This window comes from Phascolarctos cinereus, unplaced genomic scaffold (genome assembly GCF_003287225.1).
Source record: "Phascolarctos cinereus isolate Bilbo 61053 unplaced genomic scaffold, phaCin_HiC Scaffold_3;HRSCAF=262, whole genome shotgun sequence".
Taxonomy (NCBI): domain Eukaryota; kingdom Metazoa; phylum Chordata; class Mammalia; order Diprotodontia; family Phascolarctidae; genus Phascolarctos; species Phascolarctos cinereus.
Genome location: NW_027555736.1, coordinates 212,977,603 through 212,986,984, shown reverse-complemented (window position 1 = coordinate 212,986,984; position 9,382 = coordinate 212,977,603).

Sequence of the window (9,382 nt, the reverse complement as noted above, 5' to 3'; positions counted from 1 at the left end):
TGATCCCTTTTGCCTAGAGATAACAAGTACAAAGTCATTCACCTTTCATTTAAAGCCTTCCACAATCTGGTACCAACTTACTTTCTCTTATTTCACTCCATTCACCTTCACATACTTGATCTTCCAATCAAACTGGATGAGTAACTATTCCCTAATTTTGTCTCACTAGGTCAAATGCATTCATGCAGACCATCCCCATGCTTAAAATACACTTCTTGCAATCATTAACCACAAAATCAATCAGTAAAACTTTACGTGCCTAGTGTGAGCCAGACCTTGAAATCTTTCTCTTTCTTCTAGATTTATCACAGGCATCATCTATTGCACTTCTCTTAGATGGAAGCGATCTTCCTTGTTCAAGTTATATTATAGCTCTTAATCTGGAGCTCTATCACATTTTATTTTATATAATTCTTATTCATTTATATGGTGTAGCCTATCTCTTCCTTTATTGAAAAGGAAGGTCTATGTGTTTGTTTGTGTGTTTTTGTCTTTCTCACCTTTTGTATGTTCCCATGATGTAGCATAGGTCCTTGTTTTGGATTGTTAGTTCAGTTTATTTATTTATTTTTTGGGTTGCTAGTTTATTTATTTATTTTTTAACCAGACATACACTTTCATATGAAACTCCTGGCATGGAAATTCCTTCCAGTGGTGCTGGATCTTGCTTAGAAAGTTGCCTGTGGTTCAGTGAGTTAATTACACATGGTCACACAGCTAGTATGTATAAGTGATAGAACTTGAACCCAAGTCTTTCTGACTTCAAGATCAGTGCTTTATCTACTATCCATCCCTGCCTCTCTTCTTACCTATAATAAGTACTTCATAATAATTATGTAATAATAATAGCTAACAATAAGGTAGTGCTTACTATGTATCAGGCACTGTACTAAGCACTTTATAATTTTCGTGTAATCTGACCCTCACAACAACCTTGGAAGGAAAGTGCTATTATTACCCCCATTTTACAGATAAGGAAACTGAGTCAAACACAGGTTAGGTGACTTGGCTAGGGTCACATAGCTAGTAAATCTCTGAGACTGGATTTATATTCGGATTTTCTTGACTCCAGGCTCAGAGCTTCATCTACTGTACCGTTGAGCTGCCCTAAAGTAAATGTATGTTGAATTTAGTTGAACTGCCAATTTCAATCTAAATTTTTAAAAATTAAGTATTAATTATTTTTACAGTAACTTATCAAATTCCTTGTTAATTCAAAATAATATCTTCCTAAACGCCACTCTTCACCCTTCAAATGAAATGGAAGTTTGAAGGACAATACTTCAAATATTTTATGAACCTAAAAGAGTTTGCAAACCCTTGACACAGCCCTTTAGTGCTTCCCTTCTACACTAAAAAACGAGATCAATGCTAAATCCTGTCAGTCCTTGTTTTCCTGCATAGAATTAACATGGTTCCTGGATTGGGGGTGAAGGTTTGTGGTGTTTTGTTTAAAGACTGAGTATTGTGAGGGGACTTTCAATGCTAGCTGTTTAGCAATTGAATTCAGTTCACCTGGGTAATTTCTCTTCAGAGCTAGCTTGACACAGATTTCAAGTGGAACTGCTTCACCTGCAATTGCTCTAGAAATGCAGATCTCATCACAGGATGCTAAGGCCTGCTGAGTCACCAAGAGACTCTTAGCAGCTTAAAATTTCTTAACTCCTACTCGAAGGTTTTAAAAAGCTAAATGAAATTGTAGAGATGGCATTTCCCTTTTTCTCCCTCCTTATTTTCGGGCTATTATCCAAATTACCTGGAATTCAGTTGTTTTAGTGGCTATCAATCAAACTATTAAAACTTTATTTTAGAGATTTCCTGGAATTTTAACTCTAGATTAGGAACAGAGCCAGAGAGGCAGCCTGGCACTCGAGTTAGGCCTCCCATGATCAATTAGGAATTAAATCCCTTAATATCTCTGAGGCTCAGGTTACACGGGAGAAAATCAGCAAATGCTTTTGTTCCATTCAAAAGATTCCCCTTCTTGTAACCTCATTTCCACCTGAGACAAATCTGGAACCTCACTGCACTTAGAACATTATAATTCCACTTACTCCAATCAATTCTCTAATCATTTACTAAACACCTCCTGTGTACAAGGCACTTGGCTACTGGTCTGGGCATATACAAAGACAAAACAAATAACATTCCCTTCTCTCCGAGAACTTATTTTCTACAGCCAGTAATCATTAAAAGAAATACTTGTTGATCAACTTTGTAGAATTATAATAAGAGCTGTGGGAAATGCAAAGAATACATTCCTGTGTTCTAGTAGTTTACAGTGTCATGTGCAATTCGTCCTTCTGAATTTTTACTTCATACCCAGCCCTTCAGAGAGGAACAGTACCTTAGACTCATGGTAACTGAAATGCTCAGATTACATATATCCCATCAACAAGTATTTTTTTGAGGACTCGCTAAATGTCCAACACTCTGTTTTGCTGCTTTGCCCTAGGACAAATATAAAAGATAGATGTTATAACTATAATTTCTATACTAGATTATAATATATATAGGCAAATAATCAAATGAGATTATTTCTTTAGAGGACTTTTCAAATTTTAAAGGGAGATAGATATAGACTATATATGTATGTGTATGTATAATATAATATGTAAATACATGTATATAACTTTTAATATATGTATGAATTTATGTCTATTCTTACTATATAAAAATGGTTAATGGTTCTTTTTGTCTTATTTAATGGAGTTCTGATACAAAACATCCCAGAGTGAGTTGCTGTCCTGTTATTATTCTTTCATATTTAATGTTCTACCAACTATTTCACAAGTGGATAAAATAGCTGTTTTGTAGTTGGATAAAAGGATTAAGATCATACAGCTAAAAGGGACCTCAGAAACCATTGAAGTTGACGATTGAAACTGAGGCCCATGGATATAAGCGATTTGTACAAGGTCTGGTAGATACCAAGCATCAGAAGCAGGAATTCAGTCCAGATCCTTTATTTTCAGAGCCACTGTTCTTTCCACTGAACTACACTTCCTCCACCCTGAATGTAAAATTATCTTCAGTAGGCTCTCTGAAATCATCCTTGGTACAACTCCAATAGCAGGTGACATGAAAGGGAATATAAATAAATAAACAAAGATGAATAAATAAATGTGTATACACACGCAACACAAATGTATGTATATATACATACACATATATGTATATATGCATACACACATACAGGCATGCATACGCACACACATATGGCTTCCTATTTCCACATGAATTTGATTTATTTTGTGAGGCCTCTGTATTTTGAAAGTTTTCCAATGTAAACAGACTAGAAATTATGAGTATTTGTTTGGTTTTTTTTAAGGCAATTGGGGTTAAGTGACACGCCCAGGGTCACACAGCTAGTTAAGTGTCAAGTGTTCAGTCTGAAGCTGAATTTGAACTCAGTTCCTCCTGATTTCAGGGCTGGCGCTCTATCTACTGTGCCACTTAGCTGCCCCCTATGAGTATTTGTTATGTGGATATCTTTCATTCATTCATTCAATAAACATTTATTAAGCACTTACTATGTGTTAGGCATTATGGTTACAAAAAGAGACAAAAGGCAATTCCTGCCTTCAAGGAGCTTATAATGTATGAAACGTATTTTAAATTTCTGTTGATTGATGCTATATCCAGATAATTATGAATAACATTTAAATCTGTGAAAACCGTGGTCCAGTAGTTTATTGAGTTCTCTAGGATAATTTGAGGTCTGCATATGTAATATAAAAACCTACTCTCTGTCAGTCCATGAAAGATTTGAGTTTCTGGTGTATAATTTTACACCATGGGTCATGTTTTGTTGTGTATTTTGTGATCACTAAATTTTTGTGTTGTGCATTGATGTGCTCTACAATTTCTATTGTTTCTTAGAATTATCTCTACAGATAAATAAAGCCAGGTTCCTTAAAGTCTAGCAATGCGCTGGTCTTGAATATTCATCATGAATTCTTCTACCCTGTTCCCCCTACCTCCACAAGAAAATCCACATAATTCAACCATTTGCTTGATATTTCTTTGTTAATATATTATTGATTAAGTTCATAAGGAGATCACCCATGGAGGGCCTTATGATTCTTTCCTTGGATCTTAGCCTTGTTATGGGCTCTCTTCAGAGGTAAACCATTTTAGTTACATTCTACAAATGTAATCTGATAAGGAGGGGGTTTTAATCTTTGTGTGTGTGTGTGTGTGTGTGTGTGTGTGTGTTATGGACTCCTCTTGCATTCTGCTAAATCTTAGTATGGATCCCTTACAATAATAATGTTTTTAATGTATAAAATAGAATGAGTCACTCAGTCAACAAGAATTTATTGAACTGTGCCAGGTAAGGAGCTATAATCAGGGCAGATCCATAGGGGAAAAAAAGATAGGCCCTGTCCATGGAAAGCTCACAATATAATGGGGCAGACAACAAGCAAACATATATATACAAACTATATACAGAACAAATAGGAACTACTGAAAGAAGACACGAATTAAGAGGGATTGGGAAAAGCTTCTCACAAAAGGCAGGGTTTTAGTTTGGACTTGACGGAAGTTTGATCTAAAACCTATAGTTTGTATATAAATTTGGAAACTTATAATTCTATTTACTATCTAGGAGGTGAAGATGAAGAGGGAGACAATTCCAAGCACGGAGGTCAGATAGAGAAAGTAAGATTACATAAGGATGAAGGAAACACATTATGTTGAGAAAAAAGTTTATCATTATACTTTTTCAAAGTTTATGAATATGAGGTTAAGAATCCCTAAACATATAACTTATGCAATTGTATGTATATCTAGGTCATGTAGTCCAGAAAGACAATGATTTGAGTCCAAAGTTGAAAAGGATAGGAAGGCTAGATTACTTTTAAGAAATTACAGAGTGATTTTGATGGCATCAAGTTTCCCATAACAATAACATTTTTTAATACAAACTTTTTTTTTTAAAAACTAATGTTGCTTTTTTGGCAGTAAGGCCTGGAATTCCCAAGCCTCTAAATCACTAAAGATGAGCATTCTGCAGAGGTCAATGGAAGAGTATTTGGTGAGTGTGAGCAAGTTGTAATGTATCATGAAGAATCATCTCCTAAGAAGAACAGGAATAAAGAATGTCAGAGAAATCATATAGCAGAAAGAGGAGGCTTGGTCGCATGACGAGAACAAGATATGACAAAGAGTCTCCCTCCTGATGTCAGCATAATATGATAAGAAGGCCTCTAGCATGCTGGGTGGACCATTCTGGTGAGCACTTTGGGGAACATAGGTGAAAGTCGCACAGGATGTTAAGGAATAGATGGGTGTGACATGTATTGCTGGAAGGAACTACCAAGTAAATGAGATCTTGGATCCATTTGATTATTTGCATATTTAAAATATCATGAATAAGGTGAATGCAGAGAAGCAAAGGAAGACTTATATGAATCAATGCAAAGTGACACCAGCAAAAACAGGAAAATTTTATGTAATAACTACAAGTGGAAAGAGCATTACAATAACTGAAGTTGAATTCTGTGAAAAAATAATGACCAAGTTTGGCTCCAAGAAGACATGTGAGATGAGACCTCTCTCCTCTCTCTCTCTCTCTCTCTCTCTCACACACACACACACACACATCCACTTGTAATTCTTTGTTATATGGAATGGCTGTTGTCCATTCTTGAGGAGGACCAAAACGACATCATATGCTAAAGTCATTTGAGTGTGTCCGACTGTGGTTGATCAAACCAATACATACTCAGTATGCTCTATCACAGGTTGGGCACAAATAGCCTGTGTGAACATTTGGGATGGATTCTCTAAATTTGCATATCCTGCATTTCCTTTGAGCTATTACAATTCTGCTTTGCTCACAGAGCACAGCACCTTCCCTGATGAGGGCACGCCATGCTGAGCAGTCCTGTGTCAGTGTCTCCCATGTCACACAATCAAGTCCAAAGTTCTTAAGAGAGACCTTGAGAGTGTCCTTGCATCTTTTCTTCTGACCACCACATGAATGCTTGCCCTGTGTGAATTTGCCATAAAACAGTCTTTTTAGCAAATGTGTATTTTGTATTCAAACAACGTGGCCAGCCCATCGGAGTCGCGCTCTCTGAAGCAGAGTTTGAATGCTTGGTAGTTTAGCTCAAGATGGGACCTCAATGTCTACTATTTTATCCTGCCAAGTGATCTTCAGAATCCTCCTAAGACAATTGAAATGGAAGTAATTCGGGTTCCTGGCATGGTGCTGTCATACTGTCCAGATATCAGAGGCATACAACAATGAGGATAGCACGATGGCTCTATAGACCTTCAGTTTGGTAGTCAGTATAATACCTCTTCTCTCCCATACTTTCCTTCAGAGCCTCCCAGACACACAGCTGGCTCTGGCAATGCATTTGTCAACCTCATTTTCAATGTGTACATCCCTGGAAAGTATATTACCGAGGTAAGTGAAATTATCCACAGCATTCAAAACTTCTCCATTTGCTGTAACCAATGGTTCCATGTATGGATGGTGTGGTGCTGGCTGATGGAGCACCTGTGTTTTTTGGTGTTAATTATTGGGCCAAAATTAGCACTAGCAGCAGAGAATCGATCCATACTTTGTTGCATCTCAGCTTTAGAGGCTGCATTAAGTGCACAATCATCTGCAAACAGAATATCATGCACCAACACTCCCTCTACTTTGGTCTTGGCCTTTTCAAGTTGAAGAATTTACCATCAGTGCAGTAGTTGACCTTGATGCCATGTTCATCTTCATCGAAAGCATTTAACAACATGGCTGAAAACATCATGCTAAAAAGCATGGGAATAAGCAAACAGCCTTGTTTCACTCCATTGATGACTGGGAAAGCACGAGAACATTGTTCATTATCCAGAACCCAGGCATGCATGCCATCATGAAATTGACATACAATGCTGATGAACTTCTCCAGGCAACCAAATTTTGACATAATTTCCCATAAGCCCTTGCAACTGACAGCATAAAAGTCCTTGGTCAGATCTACAAATGTTGTGTGCAGACTTCTGTTTTGCTCCTGGCATTTCTTCTGTAGTTGCTAGGCGTCAAACACCATATTGACTGTTCCTTAGCCCTTTCTTTCTTTTCTTCCTTTCTTCCTTTCTTTCTTTCTTTCTTTCTTTCTTTCTTTCTTTCTTTCTTTCTTTCTTTCTTTCTTTCTTTTTTCCTTTCTTTCTTTCTTTCTTTCTTTCTTTCTTTCTTTCTTTCTTTCTTTCCTCTATCTCTCTTTCTTTCTTTCTGCCTTTTTTTTTTGGCAAGGCAATTGGGGTTCAGTGACTTGCCCAGGGTTACACAGCTAGTAAGTATCAAGTCTCTGGTCTGAGACAGGATTTGAACTTAGGTCCTCCTGACTCCAGGACCACTGCTTTATCCGTTGTGACACCCAGCTGCCCCTGTCCTAAGCCTTTTCTGAAGCCACACTGGCTCTCAGGTAGATGACTGCCTTCCAGGTGAAGGATCAGCCTATTAAGGAGGACTCTGGCAAGAATCTTTCCAGCAATGACTAAGAGAGAGCCTCTTCTGTGATTGTCACAGGACAATCTATTTCTTTTACCTTTGTATAGATTGGCAATGGAGGTACCCTTGACCTCTTAGGGGTGACATCCTCTTGGCATATAACCTAGAAAATTTCAGTCAGCTTTTGTAAGAGCAATGGACCCCCTACCTTGTAAATATCAGCTGGAGTAGAATCAGCACCAGGTGCTTTGGCACATGAAAGAAACCTAATGGCATTCAAAACCTCTTCTTCAGCTGGAACTTCCACTAGGGAGGGATTGACTTCAACCTGAGGTTAAATGGTCACTGGCCTCAGCACTGATTGATGATGGTCTGTTGAGAACACTATGGAAGTGTTGAGCCCATCTCTCTGGGATCATATCCTCATCACTAATCAATTTGGCTCCTTCAGTACTGAGTAGTTGAGATGTACCATGGGTCTTTGTCCCACAAATAGACTTCAGAGCATCATAAAAGCATTTTGGATCGTTACTATCAGCATAAAACTGAATTTCATCTGCCTTCTTATTGAGTCAAGAAGTCTGCATCACTCTAAGCTTCACTTGTACTTTACTTTTGATTCAATTAAATGCTGCCTTCTTAGAGATGGATGAACTATCCTGTGGAGTTCTCATTTTTCATTTAGCAGCTTCTGAATTTCCCCATCATTTTCATCAAACCACTCTTGGTGTTTGAGAGTGTTCTGACCCAGATGAACAAATGCAGTGCTATACACCAAATCTCTGAAAGCTGCCTGTTCCTTCTGCTCCACTATTGTTCAATGTTTGTTGGCTCAACTTTCCCTCCAAGTTAGCAACAAACTGTTCCTGCTCAGAGAAGAGCACTACTCTGTTGAGTCATTTTGCCTTGGGAATGCTACTTTTGTTGAACATGAATACTTAGCGTAGAAAGGATAAGTCTATGATTGGTCTAGCTGTCTGCACCACACATTGCCTTTGCCATGTCACATCCTCTCTGTTCCTTCTCCTTACAATAACATAGTCTATTAAATGCCAACGTTTGCTACTAGGGTGCATCCATGACGTTTTATTGTGTTTAGGTAAATGGAAGAGAGTAGTGGTGATGAGATCATGAGACGCACAAGTCTTCAGTAGTAAGTGACCATTGCTGTTGCTGTTTCTAATTCCATTCCTCCCTAGGACTCCCTACCATATCTGGTAGTCTGAGACTACTCTAGCATTACCCAGAATTATAAGCTTGCCCTGTTTTGGCACATTGATGATAAGGGTCTCCAGGTCTTCATAAAATTTTTCTTTGACCTCATCAAGGTTCATTATGGTGGAAGCATAGGCACTGATGATTGTGGTGTGATGTTTTCTTGCAAAGTGACAATCACGTTTTCATGAGCCACTCCAGAAAAACGTGCATCAACTTCCAGCTTTAGTAAGATGGCCTTCATTTGCCAGCCTTGTTTCACTAAGGGCTGCTATTTGGATGTGATATCTGCTGAGTTCTCTTGCAACAAAAGTTGTTCATCTTTCAGGTCTACTGGATTTTGTGTTGTTTGTAAGTGTGCACAGATTCCATTAAGAAAAAGACCCTATGGGCTCACTGTGTGCAGGATTGTGACAACAGCTCCCAGTGTATCCGCACCTGTTCCTATGTCTCTTGCCTGTCACCACAGGACTTTGAGATAGGTAAAATGGTAAAATGGTAGGGATGATGTCTTTTGATTCATGTGTAAATTGGATTTAAGTGAAGCAGAGTCATGAATTTGTCAGCCCTTCCTTCCTTCCTTCCTTCTTTCCTTTCTTCCTTCCTTTCTTCTCTTTCTCCTGAACTTTCTCCCTCTCCTTCCTTCCTTTCTCCTTTCTTTGTCTGAATCATTCATGTCATTTCCCTTGATTTTCTGGCAGAACACACAATCAT